The sequence below is a fragment of the Callithrix jacchus genome, chromosome 4 (assembly GCF_049354715.1).
Source record: "Callithrix jacchus isolate 240 chromosome 4, calJac240_pri, whole genome shotgun sequence".
NCBI classification, from domain to species: Eukaryota; Metazoa; Chordata; class Mammalia; order Primates; family Cebidae; genus Callithrix; species Callithrix jacchus.
Genome location: NC_133505.1, coordinates 113,428,550 through 113,453,358, shown reverse-complemented (window position 1 = coordinate 113,453,358; position 24,809 = coordinate 113,428,550). Strand labels below are relative to the sequence as shown.

At 38.3% G+C, this 24,809-nt stretch overlaps 1 protein-coding gene across 23 annotated transcripts in view; it reads left to right on the top strand.

Moving 5' to 3' along the window:
• PDSS2 (decaprenyl diphosphate synthase subunit 2) overlaps window positions 1-24,809 on the top strand; it is a 294,704-nt gene that overhangs the window by 119,506 nt on the left and 150,389 nt on the right. The gene's annotated exons all lie outside the window — the stretch shown is intronic.

The window sequence follows — 24,809 nt, the reverse complement described above, 5'->3', positions numbered from 1 at the left end:
ATTTAACAGCCAGGAGAGGCAGAATTTAAGCTAAAATGTAATAACTACATTTTGAAAAACAGGCAAAAAAGCCACATTTATAAAAATGTACCATAAACATTCACCATAGCCTTTTGCCAACAAGCCTATGGGTGTTAGGTTTGTACCACTAACCTTGGCTTTTTAAAAAAATTAGTTGCAAAGCCAGCCAAAAAAATATTACCAAATTTACAAGTATCCCTACCCACAATCAAGAAAATGTTTACATTTTCCCATTCTGTTAGTGGTAGCGTATTTTTATTTTGTATACAAAAGATAGTTTATTATAAGATATAATGCATAATCTTAAAAAGTATAGATTTTTCTTGTGATATGATTATTAAGTTTACAGAAATTCACATGAATATTTTGGCTGATGTTTCCGCTTTCTCGGTTGTTTTATCAACAAAACTGCCTCAATCTTTTCTTTTTTTTTTTTTTTTTTGAGATGCAGTGGCACAATCTCGGCTCACTGCAATCTCTGCCTTCAGGGTTCAAGCAATTCTCCTGCCTCAGCCTCCCAAGTAGCTGGGACTACGGGCATGCACCACCACATCCAGCTCATTTTTTTGTATTTTTAGTAGAGACAGCGTTTCACCATGTTGGCCAGGATGGTCTCTATCTCCTGACCTCATGATCCATCCCCCTTGGCCTCCCAAAGTGTTAGGATTACGGGCGTGAGCCACCGCACCCAGCCCAATCTTTTCTAACTAGAAGTTAAAAAACAGACCACAGACTGAACATATTTACACTCTACTTTCATTTTATGAAGTTTCCCAGCACCTTAACCAGTAGAAGAGACTGAAGCAAGTATGCCAAACGCATTTTCTTCTTGAGTACCCAACTAGACTACATTTCTCAGCTTCCTGCACAGTTGGCTAGCCATGTGACTGAGATCTAGCCAATAGAGTATGAGCAGAAGTGATATTTACTATTTCCTGGCCATAAAAATCTTGCATTTGTAATATTCCTTAAGCAGATGATCTGGGAAGTGACCCATTCAAGATGAAAGTTGCCTGTGTCCCTGAATTACTCTTGAAGGAGAGCCACCTGCCCATCAGGAATATCCATACAGACTTGATGTATGAGAAGAGAAGAAAAATCATGTATTAAGCCACTTAAATTTTAGGGTTAATCTGTTGACAGCAGCGAATGTTTCCTTTTTTCTTTTCTTTTTTTTTTTTTTTGAGACAGAATCTCGCCCTGTCACCCAGGCTGGAGTGAAGTGGCGCAATCTCGGCTCACTGCAGCCACCGCCTTCCAGGTTCAAGAAATTCTCCTACCTCAGCCTCACGAGTAGCCAGGATTATGGGTGGCAGGTGCCACTATGCCCCGCTTCTATACCCCACAAAGACTTGGAGTGTAGAAGTACCTAGCAGGGCCTGGAACAGTACCAACATTGTAATTAATAGGCATTCATTACATAACTGTTACATGATTGTATGAATTTATGGAAAAGAGACTAGCTTCATTATGTATGTAGGTGCTATGGATTGAATTTTATCCTCCCAAAATTCATGTGTTGAAGTCCTAACCCCTGATATCTCACCATGTGACCTTATTGGTAGAGAGGATTTTTATAGAGCTAATCAAGCCAAAATGAAGTCATTAGAATGAGCCCTAATTCAATATAACTGGCATCCTTATAAAATGGGGAAATTTGGATACAGATATGCACATACAGGGAGAATGCCCTGTGAACTGAAGACAGCCATCTACAAGCCAAGGAGAGAGGCCTTACAGCCCTAGAGACTCATATATGAGAAGTAGGGAATGAAGATGAGGTGGAAAGGAAAGGTTGAAGTCAGATTGTGAATGGCCTGAGGAATTAGGGTGATATCCTGGAGAAATCTTGGGGCATTCAAGAGGCAGCGGAGTGGACTTGAAATCTGGAAGCTCACTGCACCACCTACTAGCCGCGCCTCAATGTGTACTTCACAGAATGGTTTTCAGAATTAAGTAGAATAATGCATGGCATTGTAAGCATTCTGTAAGTGTTTGCTCTTATTTTTAGCCATTATCACAAAGGTGTTTAAGCAAAAGGGGTCACATTGATGTATCTATGCCAGAGAACATAATTAGCTGATGCTTAGAAGGTGACCCTGAGAGGTGAGGTCCGAGATAGAGAGTCAGCCAGGGAATTATTGAAATGGTCAAGGCAAGAGCTGAGAGGGAAAGCAGAGACTTGGAGAGGCGATAAACCCTAAAATTTAAGTGGCTTAACAAACAACTTGGAGTTGTTGTCCATAGCAAGCATTTAAAAATTGGCTGAACCAGACTTGCACCCATCGGGTCCTCTGATATCATGCTTTTTTCCTGTCAGCATTTACCAATTTCTCTTCCAGGGCTAAAGTTATAACAAGGTGTTCAGTGGGATAAAAGTTTCTGTGATCAAATAAGTGTGGACATGCTAGGTTAAACAGAGTTAAAAAGATTCCTTTATTAGAGAATTCTCAGGAGTTAGTATGGATGGTATGTATCATGACTCTGAGATACTGTCATTTGACTACAGCACTTATTGGTCCCTGTCAGTAGTAGCACATCTTGTGGAAAACTGCAAAAGTTTGGTAAATGTTTCTCTATATCAGCATACCTATCTTTGAATCCTAATGAGAACTCTGTGAGGCAGAAATAACAGTTTCAGGCTGGGCATGGAGGCTCACACCTGTAAACCCAGCACTTTGGGAGGCCGAGGTTGGCGGATCATTTGAGGTCAGGAGTTCGAGACCAGTCTGGCCAACGTGGTAACACACCAGCTGTACTAAAATTTAAAAATTAAAAAGAAATGACTGTTTCACCAATGAAAAAACTGAAACTCAGAAAGGTGAAGTAACTTTCTGAGGTCGCACATTAAGTAGCCAAGTAGAGGAAGAAATATGTCATATTGGTTATAAATTGTCTGGGTTTAACTCCTTGTTTTCATCACTTACTAGCTATGTGACCCCAGACAAGTTAGGTAACCTCTCTGTGCCTCATATATCTATTAGGTGGATTAAAGAAGTTAATATGGTCTGGGAGCAGTGGCTCATGCCTGTAATCCCAGCACTTTGGGAGGCCGATGCAGACGGATCACGATGTCAGGAAATCGACACCATCCTGGCCAACAAGGTGAAACCCCATCTCTACTAAAAATACAAAAATTAGCTGGGTGTGATGGTGCGTGCCTAGAACCCCAGCTACTCAGGCTACTCAGAAGGCTGAGGCAGTAGAATTGTTTGAACTGGGGAGTCAGAGGTTGCAGTGAGCTGAGATTGCACCACTGCCCTCCAGCCTAGCAAGAGTAAGATTCTGTCCCAAACACACACAAAAGTTAATACATCTAGAACTCTTGGAACAGTGCCTCATACATTGGAATATGCTTCACAAATGTGGTTTCTTATTGCATTCCAGATCCCTGTCATACTGCTTCATGGCCTTAGATTTCCCACTCCTTCTGAGTAGGCACTTAGCTTTGTATACCTTTATAGCTCACCAGTGCCTTGCTCATAGTATTCATTTAAATCTCTATCTGGATGACTGGATCTTCTGTATAACATAAGTGTTCTAGACTGAAACAAACATTTGAAACACATGTTTAACAGTACAAGTCTTTTTTTTTTTTGAGACAGAGTTTCACTCTTGTCACCCAGACTGGAATGCAATAGCAGGATCTCAGCTCACTGCAACCTCTGCCTCTGGGATTCAAGAGATTCTTCTGTCTCAGCCTCCTGAGTAGCTGGGATTAAGGGCGCATGCCACCATGCCTGGCTAATTTTTGTAATTTTAGTAGAGACAGGGTTTCACCATGTTGGTCAGGCTGGTCTCTAACTCCTGACCTCAAGTGACCCACCCGCCTCTGCCTCCCAAAGTGCTACGATTACAGGCATGAGCCACCGCACCCAGCCTAGTATAAATCTTACAGAGTAGTTTAACATGGACTGTGACTTAAAGGGTTGGCAGTTTATTATGTTCTTTGCAACCTGTAGTTCAGGATGTGAGCTATAATCAGACTCTAACTCACTCTTCATGAAACAATCTTAGTTTTTAACCTAGTTATTACATGAAGCAATATAATAGGATATTTAAAGAAGGAAAAGAAAAGTGTTCGTGGAATAGCACACACACACACAAATACCAAAATATAACACAACTTTTAAAAGGTGGTGTACAATGTCCAGGGAAATTTTTAAAGTCTCATAAAAAGTTTATTTATTTTATTTTTCTTTCATATTTCAACCTATTCCTTTTATTGTTACACTTTCTTTACCCACCTCTGTTATCTGCAGCTTCCATTCTGGTATCTATGAGGCTTGAATTTTTACTGATAGGTTTTAGACTCTCCTGGGTTTGTGTTACCCTTAACTCCATTTCCTCTAAGCAGCAGAGGGCAGAGAATATGCTGCTGCTGGGGGACCAGTGCAGTGATGGTGTTCCCACTGTATCAGAAGTGCAGTGCAGGGACCCACTGGACCACCTCCAGCTGCAAAACACACCTGCCAATCTGAGGGGAAAAAAACACTAAATTGAATTAAAAATTAGCAGTGTCCAGGGACACACATACTCATTTATAAAAGTGTTGCCACCTTCTTCTTGCCCACCTTGCTCTCTCTCTAATCTGTTTGCTATAGAGATCAATTCTGGTATAAGTAGAATATGCAAGAATGGAAAAAACATTAAATGAGTAATTGAATGAGAAGTAAAGTGATCGTTGGCATTTCCTCCTTTTAGATAGATGGTCTATTTGCCAGGATACATAATGGATACTGACAAATTTTAAAGTATACCAATTCTGTTTGTAAAACAACTACTTTTTTTTCGGACAGAATCTCGCTCTGTCACTCAAAGTGCAGTGCAGTGGCATGATCTCGGCTCACTGCAACCTCTGCTCCCCAGGTTCAAACAATTCTCCTGTCTCAGCCTCCCAAGTAGCTGGGATTATAGGTGTGCACTACCACACCTGGCTAATTTTGTGTTTTTAGTAGAGACAGAGTTTCACCATGTTGGCCAAGCTGGTCTTGATCTCCTGGCCTCAAGCAATTCGCCCTCCTTGGCCTCCCAAAGTGCTGGGATTATAGGTGTGAGTCACTGCACCCAGTCAAAACAACCACTTTATCTTATTACCTATGTTACTTCTGGGTGGCAGGTGAGCTGGTGAATAAGAAGAAAATCATGTCCAACCATTTTCTGTATATATTTTTAATACTGATAAGAGAAGACTATGAGCTCTAAGTGCTTTTAAACATAGTTCAGATGATTGGGCTGGGTGCAGTGGCTTACACCTGTAATCCCAATACTTTGGGAGGCCAAGAGGTGCAGATGCCTTGAGGTCAGGAGTTTGAGACCCGCCTGGCCCACATGGCGAAATCCCATCTCTACTAAAAATTAAAAAAAAAAAAAAGCTAGGCACAGTGGCTCATGCCTGTAATTCCAGCACTTTGGGAGGCTGAGGCAGCCAGATCATGAGGTCAGGAGTTCAAGCCTAGCCTGAGCAACATAGTGAAACCCCATATCTACTAAAAACACAAAAATTAACCGAGCATGGTGGCTCGTGCCTATAATCCCAGCTACTTAGGAGGCTGAGGCAGGAGACTCACCTGAACCTGGGAGGCAGAGGTTGCAGTGAGTCAAGATCGTGCCACTGCACTCCAGCCTGGGTGACAGAGTGAGACTCTGTCTCAAAAAAAAAAAAAAGAAAAGAAAAGAAAAGAAAGAAATTAGCCGGGCGTAGTGGCACATAACTGTAATCCCAGCTACTCAGGAGGCTGAGGCAGGAGAATCGTTTGAACCCAGGAGGTGGAGGTTGCAGTGAGCCAAGATTGTGCCACTGCACTCCGGCCTGGGTGACAGAGTGAGACTCCATCTCCAAAAAAAACAACAACATAGTTTAGATAATTATATTTTATTCACATTACCCCAGCATTCAGCATGTTTCAGATAGCAATGAGTATTTGATCATGGCTAAATTATTGTTACTAGTAGTAGTAATATTTAATCTCAGAGCAGGGAGGGCTATGAAAAAGTTCCAAAACTCAGACACTATAAAAGATTAACACATTTGACTGCATTAAAAAATAACTCTAATTCCTATGAAGTCAAAAGACAAAGCCCAAATTACAAAATCTTTACTACAAGGACCAAAAGCCAAGTTGTAACCTACAAATCAGTTGAAAATCTTATAAATCAGGAAGAAGAAGAAAATTACAACACAAACATGGACAAAAGACATGAACAGGTAGTTAGCTTAGAAACCCTATCCTGTAATTAGAATGAGGGCTTTGGAGTCCCTGGGCTGACCTGAACTTTTATCTTTTGGCCTCTTTGACCAGATCAAATATCCTGTGAAAATGCATAGACTAGAAATGTTTTAAATAAAAAAAGCAAGAATGAAGTAAAATACTATCTTTAGATTAGCTTTTTAAAATTTGCCGTCTGTTTAAATGGACACTATCAATTTCTTGGCATTTGTGCTAATTCTTCACTCTACTCTAATTAAGGTTAAAATAATGTTATGCAGGTAGTCCCTGGCTTACCATGGTTCAACTTAAAATTTTCCAACTTTTTAATAGGTTTTTCAGGACATAACGACATTGTAGATCACGAAGCACCTGTACATACTAAGGTAATTGTTAGGCTTCAAGAACTTATCACAAAAAGCATCATAAACATAACTATAAGTTAAAGCTAGAAAACATCTTAAAATTAGATTACAGATCTTAACATTACTTTCTCCTCTAAGTGAAAATTGGTTACGCTTAGTGTGGTGTTAGAGGAAGTGATAGAGTATTTGGAGGCCTGTGTGAATTATCTTAAGGAGAGAAGTGGGGAATATGAAAAGCTGTGAAAGAGGCCAGTTTTTTTTTTTTCCTATAAACCTTTAAATTCAGGGAATTGGATTTGGTCTCAGCTGCAAATATTGTAATTCATAATTTATCATTTTAATGTGGTACTAATTAGCATCTGATGACTTCTAATTATAGTAACAATAGGCTGTGATTATCTATCAATCCTCACCTTCTTTCCACACATTAGAATTTGTCTAGCACTTAAAAATGCCAAACAAAATTAACAAACTATATTTCCCTTGGGGACTGATCGAATAAAAAAAATCTTAAGAAATGAGGCTTAAGGCAGAACATGTTGATCATATTATTTATGTAAGGTCAATTATATAAACATGAAATAAGTAATATTGAAATATGTAGCATTTTAAAAATCAGTTATGGTTTTATTTTTAAGATAACATGTGAATGCAAACAAAGAGTGTGGAAGGAATCTCATTCACCTGCTAGCAACAGCGGTTGAAGAAAGAGGGTTGGAGAGGTTTGGAAACAAATATAAGGGAATCGTCTCAAGGAGACTTTATTTGTAGTATTTCAGTTTTTTAACAACCTATTCATGTTATTTTGTATAACTAAATTTAAAAATGAAAAAGTTATATTTCATACTTGTAAAGCAATAAAAGCCTATTTAAGAAACATATCTTTTTGTACTACAAGAACCTTAAACATGAGGAGCTCTCATTAACAGTGATTTTAAATGATTATACAGAATAATTGAATTTAGAGTGTAGGCTTTTGAAAATAATTTTCTAAAGATATCTCAGCTCCTTTTCAGAGAGATCTCAAGAGATGAAAGCATGTGCAATTTGATTACATATTCCTATTGATTGTATTCTACTTAAAACAGTAAAACTCCAGATACAAATCTAGTAATATTACTAATTCATTACAACTAGTACTTATTTTCTTCATTAAGTTTTTATTGTTATGTTCAACTTACACAGCATGCGCAAATGCAGCAATTATATGTTGAGCAAGAAAAGGGAAAGCTCTTTATGTTTAACATACTGTAAGTCAGGAGTCATTACTTCACCAGAGCTTTTGGAAAAACACAAAATTAAGATCAGCCTCTTACAAAACAGTGTAATTAACCACAAAAAGTTGGTCGGCTCACCTACTAATCTACTCAGCTGAGTTAGTTTATTGTATGTAAATAACATGATATAGATTAGCCTGCCTAATCTGTCACAGCAAAAAACAAGCTGCATAAATTGTTTTTGTTAATGATAAACTATTTTAAAATCTTTTTCTTAAAGAAGCGAGGTTGACTAGTAAGTAGCCAAAGTTAAAGGCACTATCCAGTGTCTTAATTCTACATTTTAAACAGTGCTTAATTTGGGGCATTCCTCATGTGATAGAAATCCTGCAAATCACTTAAAATGTTAGTTTTATTGGCGGAGTCAGCTTAGTGGCTTCATGACTTAATGGTGATCCTTCGAACTCAAATGGAAGGCATCTTAGTGGTAAACAGTGTGTCATAATAAAGGCATAGATGAAGGGCCAGGGATCTGGGTTCTTGTCTCAATTCTGCAATTAATTAGTTATTTGACCTTAAGTAAGTCACTTAATAACTCTTTAAAATTACTCATCTGTAAAGCAGGGGCAATAATAGGCTTCAAACCAGGAGCTTAACGAATAGGGTACACATTAGCTAGGTTCAACTACCCTGTGGTCCAGTATAAGTCATTCTGACTACCTCCTGTCTCTGCAAGGCACAACACTAGTCACTGAAAGAAATGCAAATATGAGTAAGAAATAGTCTTTGACCTCAAATGAGAAGGTAAGGAAACAATGTATGCATCTAGAGTCTTCCTGACACTTGGTATTGATGTAATTTTCTTTCTAAAACTCTTTTGCTAGTACTTAACTATTAGAGCTATTTCCTATTCACCATTGGCTTCACAATCCACCCATGTCCAGTGATAACCCCTTTGTTTAACTAAAGGTAGGTAGTCTTTAACACCCCATAAGATGATAGGTGAGAGCTGACATCTGTCAGTGGCTTACTGCATGAGGAATGCCTTCCTCACTGTGCTCTTGGACTTTCCTTCTCACTCCTGAAGGTGGGTGGTGTTGGTAATAGAGGCAAAGAGGGCAGATTCTCTGCTTGGTTATCTCTAATCCTGGCATTCTCCCTCTCTGTAGTTACTGGAATCTTGAGTCTCCCTTTTCTGTTAAGATTTCCCTCGTTCCCTCCTCTTCTCAAGGTTTTTCTTTGTTGTTTTTTGAGACAAGGTCTCCCTCTGTTGCCCAGGCTGAAGTGCAGTAGAACGATCATGGCTCACTACAGCCTCAACATCCTGGACTCAAATGAGTAGCTGAGACTGCAGGTGCACATACCATGAGCAATTCCTAGCAGCCCTAGAGTGGATGTGAAGCAGATAAAAGCATGATCAGTGTTTTTCTTTTTCACCAAAAAAAGGGTATGTGCCAGAGTATAGTTGATCTAATATGATTATTTAGGCCCCATCAGGTAGGAAGTAAGGTTGAGAGAGCCCAAAACTAATGAGAAAGTAGTGATCAAGGGGCTGGAGGTCATGATAAATCAGATTGCAGGGGTGTAGGTGACAATGCAATGAGAGAGCTGAAAAGACGGTATGTTGTAGATGGAAAGTTGGATATCCATATGGAGATTTCAGTAGTGGAACAGTTCTGAATGGCTGTGTTCCAGTTGTGCCTGAAAGTGGGTTTTTACAGAATACAGTGAAGGTGGTTAAATTGAGTAGATTGAAAAACTATAGGGTAGGCAGTTTAGCAAGATGCTAAAGACTTCAATAACTGTAGAGGGACAGAAAAGAGGCGTGATGGTGGAAGTCAAGCTGGTTTCAAAGGAACAGTGGTTTTCACCAATATGAGGAGGAAATAAGGAGAGCACTGAGCACTGGTCCCCCCCTCAGCTCCTCAGTTTGTGGCTTGTAGAAAATGAAGCATATATACTCATGAACATATAGGATTGGGACACTCCAGGAAAAGCCATGGTGCAATTAGAGCTAAAACATATTTTAAGATTTCTGTGAAATCTTAGAATACTTAACACATTGTTTTGTAATGACTGATTCATGGTATATGTTTTCTTACTAAACAGTACCTTCTAGAAGTCAGGGCCTGTGTCTTAATCATCTTCCAACCTATCACCTCTCCCACCACTAAGGCCTCTATTACATTTTGTACCTTTGAGGCACTTCTTGTCTATCTTATAGTAATCTGTATACTTACCTTGTTCCTCTGCTAGATTTGTTACTTTGCTCATTGATTCATTCATTCATTCAACCAACATTTATTGAACACCTGCTGTGTGCAAAGCTGACTATAATAAATACAAAAATATAATTATTACTATAGCTAACACATAGAGAGTTTTCTGTAAGTCTGCTACTGTTCCGTATTCTTTGTGTTTATTAGCGCATTTATGTAATACTTAACATTGGTTAAGAGATTGCTTTTCTTGGGAAACAGGCTTAGAGAAATTTAATAACATGCTCAAGTTTGTAGTGTAAGAAAATCACAGAGTTGAGTTTCAAATCCCATTTGACCATAGAATTCATGCTCTTTCCATTACTGTGGAAAACCTGTGGATCAGGATATCTTACATATACTTTTAGTCATCTTGACATCGTCAGCACAGAACACAAATCATAAAGATTTGTTCTAAGTTTTGTGGTGTGGAATTGTATAGTGGACAGAAAGCATGTTATAGACTTTTTCTGTGACCTCCATAGCCCCAACACTATGGTGGACACTCAAATGCTCCATGTATTATTGTTGATTTATTGAAACAAAGTTTCCTTAGGGGATTGAATGTGGATTTGGTGGGGCTCTATACAATTTTAAAATAAAAATGTTTATGTTTGCAGGCCATCTCTCTTTTACTGCATGTTTCCTTTCACAGATTTTTTTCTTTATATGTTGTGAAATAAAGGTATTTATATATTTTCTTTGACACAGGAACCTTTTTTAAAAATAGACTTGTGCCCAAAGCAGATATTCTGTCTAATGGGCTTTCCCCGTAGACAAAGAATAAAGCATATTTCATTTCTCATTAGTCCTAAAATGCTCAGTGCTGCAAATTTTGTTATTTTTGAAAACCATTACATTCCTACTCATTAGAGACAGCATTTCAAGGAAATACTTGAATGATTATGCACCTACAAGATTTTCTCTTGTCCATGGGTAATCTGTATCCTGTAGTAATGTGGAGCTTCTATTATTCCATGACAATTACTTACATATTTATTGCAAATAATGATGTAATGGATTTTTTGAGGCTGTACATAAGAGAACCAACAAACTGCAACACAAAACAAGCTTCCACCCCTTTTTTCCAAAGCTGTGGTTAATCACTTGAACACTATCCAGTATAGTAGAAAGCTGGCAGACTTTTCCTTGCAGCAGGCTATGTAAAAATGTTTATAATTTACAGCTTATTATGCCATGCAAATGACTGTGTTCCCAATGAAGGCGAGTGAGAAAATATGGCTGTTAAATTACTTGACTCCCCTTTGTTACTTGTTTTCTGGCAACAGTGGAAGGATACTTTGCACTTAAAACGCATTTTTTTGTATTTAGTTTTTTACCATTCAACTCAGAGCTTAAAAAAATAGGATTTGCTTTTTATCTCTCTCTATAGATAAGCCAGAGCAATTTTAATTTAACAAAAACAATAAGCTGAAAAATCAGAATCGTCAGGGAATTAAAGTACAATAATAAAAATTATTAGGGCTTAATTCAGTTTAGGGCTTTAACTTTGCAAAACCTGTATTTGTTTCTGACACATCTGCAGTGGTTTATAGGCAACTTGTTATTTCCAAAGGTACTTTATGCAAACTTTTTTTATATTGTCTGTAGCATTTGGCTGAAAGTTGATCTTCCTCAAAAACAATTAGAGGGGTAGGCAGGGTAACTTGGACCTCTCTATTATCTGTTGAATATATTCACCCATTTTAGGTCTCTCCTTAGCATTTTCTAATTTTATTGATTCCCTTACTAAATTCATAAGGCCCCTAACATTAGGTGCCACATTGTCTTTTGAGGTTGGCATTCTTTCTGTGCCTGGTACACTACTACAAGTTTATACTCAGTCAATATGCCCCAGATCATGATCTCTATTGGCATGGGAAAGAAGCTAAAGCTGACTTTTAGGTACTGTACCTTCAATGAAGGAAGTTCTGAGGAAGGCAAGTAAAAACACTGCAACTGGTGTTTAAATGTTTATATAGTGTTTTTTCCTTCTAATTCTTCAGCTTTAAATGTGGGGAGTAGTGGAGAACTTTCTATTTAGTTTACACTCCCTGAAGGTATAAGAGAAGAAACATTTATGTTTAAATATTTAGAACATTCAAAAAACATTTTTTCCACTACAGAGTTCCCAGTTTCTAAATAATAAATTCTAAAATCAGAAAGTGGAAAAATTAATTTTTTAATTAATTTAAGGTACTACTCTGTAGTACTTGACCTGTTCTTACTAATTGCACATTCTCTTTTTCCTACCACAGATAATCAGATACTGAGTGTGTGTGTGTGTGAGACATAGTCTCGCTCTGTCACTCAGGCTGAACTGTAATGGCATGATCTTGTCTTACTGCAACCTCTGCCTCCCAGTTCAAGCGATTCTCCTATCTCAGCCTCCCAAGTAGCTGGTATTACAGACATGCGCCGACATGTCTGGCTAATTTTGTATTTTTAGTAGAGATGGGGTTTCACCATGTTGCCCAGGCTGATTTCAAACTCCTGAGCTCAGGCAATCCACCCACCTCGGCCTCCCAAAGTTCTGGGATTACAGGGATGAGCCACACACCCAGCCACTGAGTATATTTTAATGGGAATTTTTGTGCACCTAGAACTCATGTTTTTAAAAAATAATGGATTGCTATCTCAGAGGAAATAAGATTATGTCAGTATCAAGGCATTATCATTTTAATTGTCATTGTCCTCTTAAAGGAACTCTGGTATATAAACTTACCTTTTACAACCACATGGGAAAACTTTTTCATTGCCTACTTCAGATCTTTTTTTTTAAGCTAACCATTACAGCAGACTTATAGTCATCTCTGATTGTGTCAAAGTAAAAACGTGAATATAACAATTTGTTCTGTTTTCATAGCTGTTGCTTTTTGGGAAAATAGAGACCTGGGATCTTCTGGAGCTCAGCCCCCTGGGTGGGAGGTTGGGTGCCTAGTGCTGCTCTCCACTGACCTCTTCTGGTCTCCTGTTAAAGCTGTTGTTGGAGTAGATAGCTACCTCCTCTTAAACTGCTGCCTTGGTGAAAAAAGCTGGGTGGTCAAGGAAAAATGGAGGGAAATTAGCCAGTATAGACTTTGTTATGATAACCTCCCAACCTCTTTACCACTCAGGATTCCTTTTGTTATTCTCCCACCCTGTTTACAAAAGGGTCTTTACCAGACACTTTGAATATAAAATGATGATTACTTGAATATAAATGACGATTTTCCATTTTATTAGATACACTTGTAACTGCCAATCTGAGCTGATGACCACAAGATAACCCCTGTCACATCTTATTAATGAGTACAGAATTAAAGAAAATTAAAACTTTTGTTAACAGATGTTACTTTTTCTGGGGGGAGGGAGAATACATTGCTTTCCTTAGACATTTTGGAAAGGGGAAAATTACTCACCTCTGTGAAGAACTCATCATTTACTGTAAAGAACCCTTAACGATCTGGGTACCCCAAACTGGGGACCACTAATCTAGACAGTGCCATCAAACAGTAAACTACTCACATTATTTTTTGCTGTAGAAATGGTGACCATTACTAATTTGGTGCCATTTTTCAAATGGTAAAAGGTGACCTGCATGTTATTGTTAAAAATGATGAATATTATATTGAGAGCTTTTATTTTTATCCATAGAATAAGGAGTCAGAGATGTAATCCAAAGCCCTGATGGTGTCCAGGGACAGAATTCCACTTTTTTCCTAAAACTGGGAGGTCAGACAACTTTGTAATCTATGTGCTGTCTTTGCAGAATGCGTGGTCATCAAACCTAAAATTCACACAGCTTTATATTTTGCGATAAAATAGGCTCGTCACACACAGAAGAAGCCTTTGTTTTTGGGGACTACATTGAAGTCTGTGATTCATACTATTCCCTCATCACTCTGGGTCTCTCCCTGCCCTCTTCCCATTTTCTGCCCTCTCAGTTTATCATGTTTTGTCTCTTGTCACACCCTTGTCTCATGTTTTCTCCACATCTGGTTGTGCTTTTTCTCTGTTATTGAACATCATCTAATAATACTTAAACCATTTAAACCCTCTGGAATAAGGCAGAGGTCACAGCAAATGAATAAATTGAAGATCCTAGAGCAGTGGAAAGAAAGAGACACACTGACAAAATGGCTGCTCTGACAGAGTTGCTGGATGCCCTCCCTGGAGGAGAGGCTGGCCACACTCCTGTCTCTACCCTCAGCAGGCTTGGTCTTGGTTTATTCCTTGGATTCCTAATTATATGTAGCATTGAAAGGAACTTAGAGCAGTAGTGACCAGCATGGGGCTTAGTTGCTTTTTCTTTTTCTGTAGTTCAACAATATCACTTGTTTTTTTAATTATGATTGACATTCATGATTATCTGTGCCTTTTGTGACTTCTGGTTACCAGAAGCTTTTTCTGGTACAAGAAAACTCAAGCAAAATTGAAAGACAGAAATAATGCTGCAATCATTTATGCAGAGTTGTATGCATACAATATCTGCAAAGCTATAGATGTAGTTTATGTTCAGTTTTTTAAAAAATCTTTGGAGTCTGTACGTTTTTGTTCATTAAGTGAAAAGTATTGTAAGTTAAATACTGCTGAATTAAAACACTGTTGAGGAAGGGAGAACGGCAGTCATTTAAAAAGCTAAATCAGAGTAGATATATAGGGCCTACTTTGGAAAGGCCCAATATTCACAAAAAAAGGAAATCTGTTATTAAAAAAAAAAGGAAGAAGAACGTGAGTATTACTATTGTGCTACCATGATACTACTCTAAATGCCTCAAAACCACCCAGTAATCCATTCAGGAATCCGCTGTATTGTAGACCATAGCCATGTAGAGTAGCTGTACTAGAACATAATGGCATTTCCATTTTAAAAAAAAAAAAGCTTTTGTAAGTATCTGATTACACCTGAACTATACTGGATACCATAACAAAAGAATTAAATAAATCTGTCCTCTGCTCTCTAAAAGTTTATTATATTTTACAGCTGTTTCAATAGTATACACACATATTAGACATATAAGATATTAGAAAAATTAAAGTGATGCTGTTATATATAGCTCATCCTTTTGAAAGTTTAAGGGGAAAGAGACAACGATGCTTACCTCATTTGTGGGGGTAAAGATTAAGAAGAATAACTAATGGAAATTCAAAATTTGATGATGACAAGTTATTCAGTCAGACTTACAGTTAACATTAAATGGATAATACATTCATCCATTCTGAAATTTGACCATACGTGGCCCTGAAAGGGATTTTTTTCTATAACATACTTTAAAAAAGAAAACATGATCCAAACTGTTCTAGAACTGTCTTACTGACTTTATTTCATAAAGTCCATTAATCCAACTTCAAGATGTTTTCTTCTAATTAGGAAGAACATTTTTAAAAGAGTCGTGAAACAGTATATTGTGATAATCTAAGGTAAATAATCCCACCCCAGCCTCCTCTCTCTTGCTTGCCTACCTTCCCAGTGTATTTCTCCCTTACAGTTCTCACTGGGTAGAATTCTCCTTCAGGTCTCACTTTAGTTGTTACTTCCCTGGGTAATCCTTACCTTACTTCATCAAGATTTGAATTAGGTCCTCTTCATCTGGGCTCCCTTGCAACCTGTATTTACTTCTGAGACAGCAGTTATTGCCCAAGATTGAAATCATTTGGTTTCCTGTCCAAATCCTTCACTTACTGGCTATGAGCTTCTCAAGCACAGAGATAGACTTTTCGTTCTTTTTTTTTTTTCTTTTTAAATGAATTCTCAGAATCTATCACAGGGTCTTACATGACAGCACTCAATAAATGTTCATTAAATGAAAGGAAGGGATCCATGAATGATCACTACAACTGAGGTCTGTTAATAATAAAATGTGGAAAAGTACATTTGGAATGTTATTCTAACTGTAATGAATTTTAATATTTTATTAATAGTCCAGTCAGGACTTTAGAAATCTCTTTAAAACATCTCTTTGCTACAAATGTTTATCCTGCCAGTAATTCAGATGCTGTTAACCAGTTATCTGCTGATTTGGCAAAATTCATTAAGTATCTATTATTTTGCAATATTTATTGAAATTTTTGTAACTTATTCCAAGATCTGCCTCCTTGATCACATCTTTTAGTTATAATAGTTATATGTCTGCAAATTGTATTTTATTAAATATTGAATAAATGTGGGTTTGCTATAAAAATAAGAAAATAGTTTATCTTCTTAAGAAAATAAGTATAGCAATTGGTAAATTTACAAACAAATTTTATACAATGACAGTATTAAAATGTTTAAAAAGAAGTTGATGTAAACAACATTTTAAAATATAAGTTGGTACTTCATTAACTTTAATTTTGTGACTTTTGTCAGTTGATGTCACAACCTTAGTGTTACTTTAAAAGTAGTTTTTATAGGGATACTTAATTGAGTAACATGGTATTTGCTTATTTCAAGCAGTCTGCCTTTGTTCCTGTTCAAGCCATGCTGGCAGGTCATTGCTTTTTTTTTCTCTTCTGTTAATATTCTGTGTTAGATAATGGTTCTGCAAATAATAGATTCCAAGGACCTTTGATCCACCGTTACTGTAAAATAAAATGCAACTTAATTTTTTCTGGGCATAATGGTTTTAACCTTGTGTACTAATTTGACTGTGCTTGTGGGGGCAGATCCTTAAATGAGACGCAAAGGAAGGAAAAATTGCTAATGCTGCCACTGTATATCTAATGAACACTGTGTAATAAACCATAACCTCTTCGACATTTCTCTGGAAAGCAGCATGATTATTTTGGATAGCTAGCCCTTTGTGGATGGCTCATTACCGTCTGGCATAATATGTATTGATAGAGACCGTAATTGTCAACTCCTCTTTGACATGCTGCCTCTAATAAATATGGCTTGCATCACTGGAGCCCACTAATGGTCATATGGGAAACTGTAATTAAAGAAAAAAATTACATTTTTAGGTTAAAAAAGTATATATAAAATGTCTGTATAGAAGATTATCTGCTTCCTCACCACCACCACCCCCAGCTTCTTGTCATAGAGTATTTGAAGCTTCCCTGAAGGATTGGTGCTCTTTTATCAGTATAGGGGTCAACATGTGACAAGACGTGTGTGTCTGTGTGTGAAGCATCTCTATTGTCAAAGAATTGACAATACGAAAAAGCTCCTTCTACATATATATACATATATATATATATAAAACATCCATAGTATTATTTTACTTTCTTCTGTTTTTAGAGACACTGTCTCTCACTGTCACGCAAGCTAGAGTACAGTGGAGCAATCGTAGTTCACTGCAACCTTGAACTGTTGAATTCCAGTCATCCTCCCACTTCAGCCTCCCTAGTAGCTAGGACTACAGGTGCTACTTCCACACCCAGAACAGGATCTTGCTATGTTGCCCAGGCTGGTCTTGAACGCCTGGCCTCCAGCAATCCTTCAGCCTCAGCCTCCCACAGTGCTAGAATTACAAGCACGAGCCACCACACTTGACCCCATGGTTTTCTTTAACTTAATTTTTTCCCAACTTTATTTTCATTTTGTTATAATAATATTATATTATTTGATAGGAAATAAAAGAACATACCCTAGCCAAATTACTAGGAAATATGAACTATTTTAAGAAAATTAAAAGCTCACAAAATACCTTACATAATATTTAGGCTGGAAGAAATGTAAATTAAAGACTAGACTTGAGCCCTACTTCATATTAGAAAACAAATGTAGGGCCGGGTGCAGTGGCTCACACCTGTAATCCCAACACTTTGGGAGGCTGAGGTTGGTGAATCACTTGAGGTCGGGAGTTCGAAACTAGCTTAGCCAACACAGTAAAACCCCATCTCTACTAAAAATACAAAAATTAGCTGGATGTGGTAGCTTATGCCTGTAGTCCCAGCTACTTGGGAGGCTGAGGCAGGAGAAGTGCTTGGACCCAGGAGGCAGAGGTTACAGTGAGCCGAGATCATGCTACTGATCTCCAGCAAGACTCTGTCTCAAAAAAAAAAGTAAATAAATAAAATAAAACAAATGTAAGCCTAGTCAATTTATAATTTCTGAAAACATAGAATTGGAGTTATAAAAAATATTTTTGTTGACAATGTGTAATTGTAATATATTCTGAACTTCTGAACAAGGAAGTATACTCTTAATTTATATGCTGCAATCCATGATTTTTATGAAATTCTCAGCATAGGATATAAAATTAGAATGTAAGCACATGTTTATATTTCCTGGAGTAGACCTGGAAAATTATGTAAAAAATTAGGCAGCTCTCAAATTTCTTCTTAGCAATGTGAAGTCTGATACAGTTTTCAAGTTACGAAAATGGAGCCCTGGGAGGTGAAGAGAAGTAGCTGTTGAAAGAGCATGACTCTACTACTCGTCTACTCATAGTTTTCAATTCTGGTCCTATTTGTCCAGGAAAATTTTGTAAACTCTGTGAGGGCCAGGGTACTCATGTATAAAAATGGAGACAATACCGTCTACCTTCCACAGCTGTTGTAAGGATCAGAAGAGAAACATATGTGAAGCACTTAATGCAATACTTTTGGCCCCTTGTATGTAATCAGTAAATACTAGTTTTTCTCTTTTTCCTTTTTTATTCTCCCTTCTTCCTTCTACCCTCCACAGGTGAGCACATTTCTAACCTGAGGGCATTCTTTATTTTCTCAAGTATGTCCTGTCCATGAAACATAATGTTAGGTAATGCTAACTAATGGTTAGTAACAGCCAGGCCCTGTTTCAGTTTTCTTACATGCACCAACTCACTGAATGTTCGCAACAACCTCATAATAAGAGATAACTGCTGTTATCGTCTCCATTTAACAGATGGGGAAAACTGAAGCACATAGAGGTGAAGTAATTTGCCCAAAGTGACAAAGTAGTGGGGCCAGGTTTGAACTCAGGCAGTTTAACCCCAGAGCCCATACTCTTAGCTTAGCTATACTACCTCTGCAGATCATTTCTCCTCACGTTTATAAGACAGAGGGAAAAAATAGGTTCTGGTAGGATTCCAGAGAGGCCTGGTCCACCTACAGAGGATTGAATAGTTCTTAAAAGACAAATCCAACATAGCTATCAGGGGTAGGTAGCAAGGATATTTCTGGGGAGGATGGATGGCAAACCTTGTAAAGGGAGAAGCAGTAGTGCTGAAGGATACCAAGGAAGGGAGAAAGTGAGGAATAACTACTCTTGCACTAGACCTGACAGCAAATGCTAAATACTGGCAGTATCCTACATGCACTGTGCTATTTCCTCCTCATGGGATATCATTCCTCCCTTTCTTCATCTGACTCTACCTCACTTAAGATACAGTTCTGCCCTCCTCTTCTCCAGGAAACCTTCCCTGATCCCCAGGCCAACCTAAGTACTCTTTTCTGGGCTCCCTTAGCACACTGTGGATAAGTGTGCGCAAACATTAGTGGTGATAGTAATAATAACTACTGTGTACTGAGCACAGACTATGTGTTAGGGCATTGTGCTGAAAACACTTACACATGTTATCTTATTTATGTCTCAAAATAATCTTAAAAGGTCACTAGTGACAGCCCCTTTATATTGGTAAGGACAGTCAAACTTAGAAATGTTAAATCATTTAGCAAAGATCTACAGAGCCATAAAGTAGCACATCTAAGATTTCGACCAGGTCTTCCTTACTCCAAATTCATATTCTCAATAACTACAGTACATTAAAGCAATGGCAACAAAAGCCAAAATAGATAAATGGGATCTAATTAAACTTAAGAGTTTCTGCACAGCAAAAGAAACAATCATTAGAGTGAACCGGCAACCAGCAGAATGGGAAAAAATTTTGCAATCTACCCATCTGACAAAGGGCTAATATCCAGAATCTACAAAGAACTAAAGCAGATTTATAAGAAAAAAACAAACCCATTCAAAAGTGGGCAAAAGATACAAACAGATGCTTTTCAAAAGAAGACATTTATGAGGAACAAATATGAAAAAATGCTCATCATCACTGGTCATTAGAGAAATGCAAATCAAAACCACATTGAGATACCATCTTACACCAGTTAGAATGGCAATCATTAAAAAAATCAGGAAATAACAGATGCTGGAGAGGATGTCGAGAAATAGGAACACTTTTACACTGCTGGTGGGAGTGTAAATTAGCTCAACCATTGCAGAAGGCAGTGTGGCAGTTCCTCAAGGATCTAGAAATAGAAATTCCATTTGACCCAGCAATTCCATTACTGGGTATATACCCAAAGGATTATAAATCGTTCTGTTATAAAGACACATGCACACGTATGTTCACTGCGGCACTGTTTACAATAGCAAAGACCTGGAGCCAACCCAAATGCCCATGATAAACTGGACAAAGAAAATGTGGCACATATATACCATGGAATACTACGCAGCCATAAAAAAGGATGAGTTCATGTTCTTTGTAGGGACATGGATGAAACTAGAAAACATCATTCCCAGCAAACTGACACAAGAGCAGAAAATCAAACACCACATGTTCTCACTCATAGGTGGGTGTTGAACAATGCGAACAAATGGACTCAGGGAGGGGAGCACCAAACACTGGGGTGTGTGTGGGGGGGAACTAGGAGAGGGAACAGTGGGGGGTGGGGAGGTTGGGGAAGGATAACATGGGGAGAAATGCCAAATGGAGGCAGCAAACCACCTTACCATGTATGTAGCTATGCAACAATCCTGCATGATCTGCAAATGTACCCCAGAACCTAAAGTACAATTTAAAAAAATAACTATAATACATTTGCCATACTTTATTGGTATTACCTGCTTTTATTTTTCTCATGATCAGGTTATAGACTCTTCAAGGATTACACTATATCTTCATCTTCTAACCCAGATCCTATCAAAATTGTCCTTTAGAGGAGGAAAAAACCAAAACATTAAAATGTGCTTATTGAAGGCTGGGTGTTGTGACTCACACCTATAATTGTAGTATTTTAGGAGGCTGAATCAGGAGGATCACTTGAGTGCGGGGGTTCGACACTAGCCTGGGCAACATGATGAAACCCTATCTGTACCAAAAAATAAATAAACAAACAACCGGGTGTGATAGTGCATGCTTGTAGTCCCAGCTACTCAGGAGGCCAAGTGGGGGGATCACTTAAGCCTGGGAGATCAAGGCTGCAGTGAGCCATGATTGAGCCACTGTACTCCAGCCTGACAGAGCAAGACCCTGTCTCAAAAAAAAAAAAAAAAAAAAAAAACAACTTATTTTTCCTAAATATACTTGAATTTTAAATGTATTTTGTAATGGACTGAGTTTAATGTTTAGGGGCTAAGGGAATTTCTCCTTCCCCTGTGAAGGTGCAAGCCTGCATAGATAAACTGACAGTAGACAGATTAACAGGGGAAAAAACCATAAATGTATTAATGTGCACATGGGCCTGACAGTCCTGCAAATATAAAACTCAGAAAGGGGCCAGATGGTTGAGACTTAAATACCCTCTTCATAGAAGGGAAGGTAATGCAGGGGCTGTAGGCAATTTTAGAGTAATAGTAAATGATTTTTAGGGGAATGAATGGGCTCAAAGACAAGACAGTGGTTTGTAAACGATTCTCTTTGGACACTGAACGGGACAGAAGGACAAACCAGTTATGAGAATGTGAGGGGCAGAAATTCACTGTGAACTAAGGTTGTCTTAATATGCAGATAAAGCGTCCAATATAATCTGCCAGAGCTGCTGTCAGAAGAATAGGTGGAAAGTCTCTCTGGGCAGGGTGATTACTTTTAGTCTATTCTCCTTTTTGGCAGTGAATCTTTCCTGGTTGTGTTTTGAGATTCTCAGGGAAGGTGGTCTTAAAACAACTGCATTTGTTTTAGAAGTTTTCTTCATTCAGATAAGGGAACTTCCAGAGAGAGCCTCTACCTGTGCTTGGGAGAGGAGAAACAACAGAAGGTTAGAAAGTCCTTGGTTTTGAGGTTTTTGAGGCCTTCCAATTTCCTTTAAATCTGAGATGTTCAGCATGCCAACACATCATACTTTGGGATATCATTCTCTAAGCCCCAATAATTGCAATTTCTTTTGACTTGATATGTTCTCAAACTGTAAAAACCATCTATAGATATTGCAGGTAGGTGTTACAAACTGAATCATGTCCCCCAAAATTTGTATGTGGGAGTCCTTAACCCCCAGTGTGACTGAATTTGGGGATAGAGCATTTAGGGAGGTGATTAAGGTTAAATGAGGTCACAAGGGTGGGCCCTCATCTGGTAGGATCATTGTCCTTACAAGAAGAGGAGGAGATAGCAGAAAGGTCTTTCTCACCATGCACACACACAGGAAAGGTCATCTTAGGACACAGTGAGAAGGCAGCTGTCTGCAAGACAAGAAGAGAGCCCTCACCAGAAACTGAATTTGCTGACACTTTATCTTGGACTTTCAGCCTCCAGATCTATGAGAAAATAAATGTCTGTTAAGCCACCCAACCTGTGATATTTTGTTATGGCAGTCCAAGCAGATAAATACAGTATGTTATTCTAGATATTCTTGCTTTAGGACTTAAGTAAAATATTATATGAAGAAATGTTTGTAATTCATAATTTAATGTGATAAATATTTAACTATGGGTAGTGCCACATAACAGCTTAGTATATGCCATTAATAATATGATTAGAATAATTATGGACTTTGTAGAAATACAGAGAAATGAAATTGCATGTGTTATCAAGGATTCACAATGACAGCCACCTACCATAAGGCACCTGTGGCACGCCCCAGTATCTTTCTCTTCCTGCGTTGTAGGCACCAGGGCGTCACCAGAGCTCCTTGCTCTCAGGACTTCTGGCTCAGTCCTTTTCTATAGAGGAATGGAAGGCTTAAGGTAGACCAAGACCTGTACAATGGAAGGATGGTTCAATTATGAGCCATCTAAATTATTATTTAAGGCCAAGGGAAGCCAAATGGGTACATTTGTATCTTTTGAGAGGGCTTGCTAGAGTGTTGTCTCTATCACCTCTTGTTAGAAATCTTGGGTGCATTCTGTTCTTCAGAATGAGAATGAAGACAAATTGAACTAAGTTAGCTTCCCTGCTCTCTTTACACTGAGTTAACTCTAAGGCTATGCTGATTAATATATAGGCCTCTGTTTTAGGCCACAGCAGGGCCTTCTGTTTAGATGAAAGTGTGCAGGTGAAATTAGGAATTACGATGGCTTGACGTTCTGATAATTAACTGGCAGTGAATATTCTTCAGTGATATCTAAGACCAACTGTTAACTCATATTTCTTTGGCAACCTTATTTAAGTAAAACTTTTTTTTTGTCTCTGTGTGAAAATTACTTTTTTGCAATTCATTTATTTTGTTCTCCTTAATTTATCCAAATCATTTGGGGCTGTGGCTAAAAGATGAAGGATGTTCCTGGACTTTTCTCCTTTTTTGTATTGTTCTCATTGCTTTCTCCCTCAAGCCCTGTCTGGAGGAGACACCCAAGCCTTTGTCCTAAATCTGTGCCCCTCTATATTCCAGTTTCAGCTGGCTGGCTGCAGCCATTGTTATACCACTTCATGGCAGCTGTGGACTCTGTTCATTGTGAGCCCTGTTGGGACCAGCAGCGGCAGCAAGCTGACTGGCGCCCCCCAGCACACTGTGGTGGCAGCCATGCGTGGCATGGAGAGTGGGAGGGGTGGGTAGCAGCAACGTCCTTGCACTCAGTAATCTAAGTGCTCCTCATCTAAGAGAAGTACAATTTTGCTGTCACCTCTTCTTTGGAGTCTTCCCATTCCTCTCCCCAAATCCTCAGGGATCATAATTGTGAACCCCTACAGCAGTTATAGATTGTAGCATTCAGTTTACACTTGTGTTCTGTACAGTTTTCTTGTTAAGTCTTTTCATGTCATTGTATTGTATCTCCAACTCAATTATGAGCACTCAGGGCATGGGCCATGTCTTAAAGTACCTTAAGAGAAAGAATACATACTCACACCATGATACATAATTACTGATAAAAGAAAAATGCTTTTTATACCTTTTATTTCTAGGGTCTAACACTAGATAGATATCCATAAATAATTTTGTTGGTAATAATGATAATCAGATAATCTAGGTTAACAATTCTTTCAATTTTTACCTGTTCTGACTCTTTTAAGTTACAAATAATTAAAATAGTTTTTTAAAGTTTGTTTTTTCATTAATTAACTCAGGAATAGGCTATTTCATGTAGTCATGAAATAGATTAAGGTGAACATGTTTTAGCTTGTTGTAATATGTAATCTGAATTGTGAGTTGTTAAATGACTTTCTCCTTTTTTTTTTTTTATTCTTTTTCTTTGAGACAGAGTCTCACTCTGTCACTCAGGCTGGAGGGCAGTGGCACAATCTCAGCTCACTGTTACCTCCATCTCCTGGGTTCAAGAGATTCTCCTGCCTCAGCCTCCTGGGTAGCTGGGATTACAGGCGCATACCACCATGTCCGACTAATTTTTTGTGGGGGGGTGGGGGATTCCACCATGTTGGCCAGGCTCCTGACCAACATGGTACTCCTGACCTCATGACCCACCCACCTTGGCCTCCCAAAGAGCTGGGATTATAGGTATAAGCCACCGCACCCAGCCTCTCCTTTCTTTTCTTTTCTTTTTTTTTTTTTTTTTTTTTTTGAGAGGGCGTCTTGCTCTATCACCCAGGCTGGAGTGCAATGGTGCGATGTCAGCTCACTGCAACTTCCGCCTCGCCTCCCATGTTCAAGCGATTCTCCTGCCTCAGCCTTCTGAGTAGCTGGGATTACAGGTGTGTGTCACCATGCCCAGCTAATTTTTTGTATCTTTAGTAGAGACAG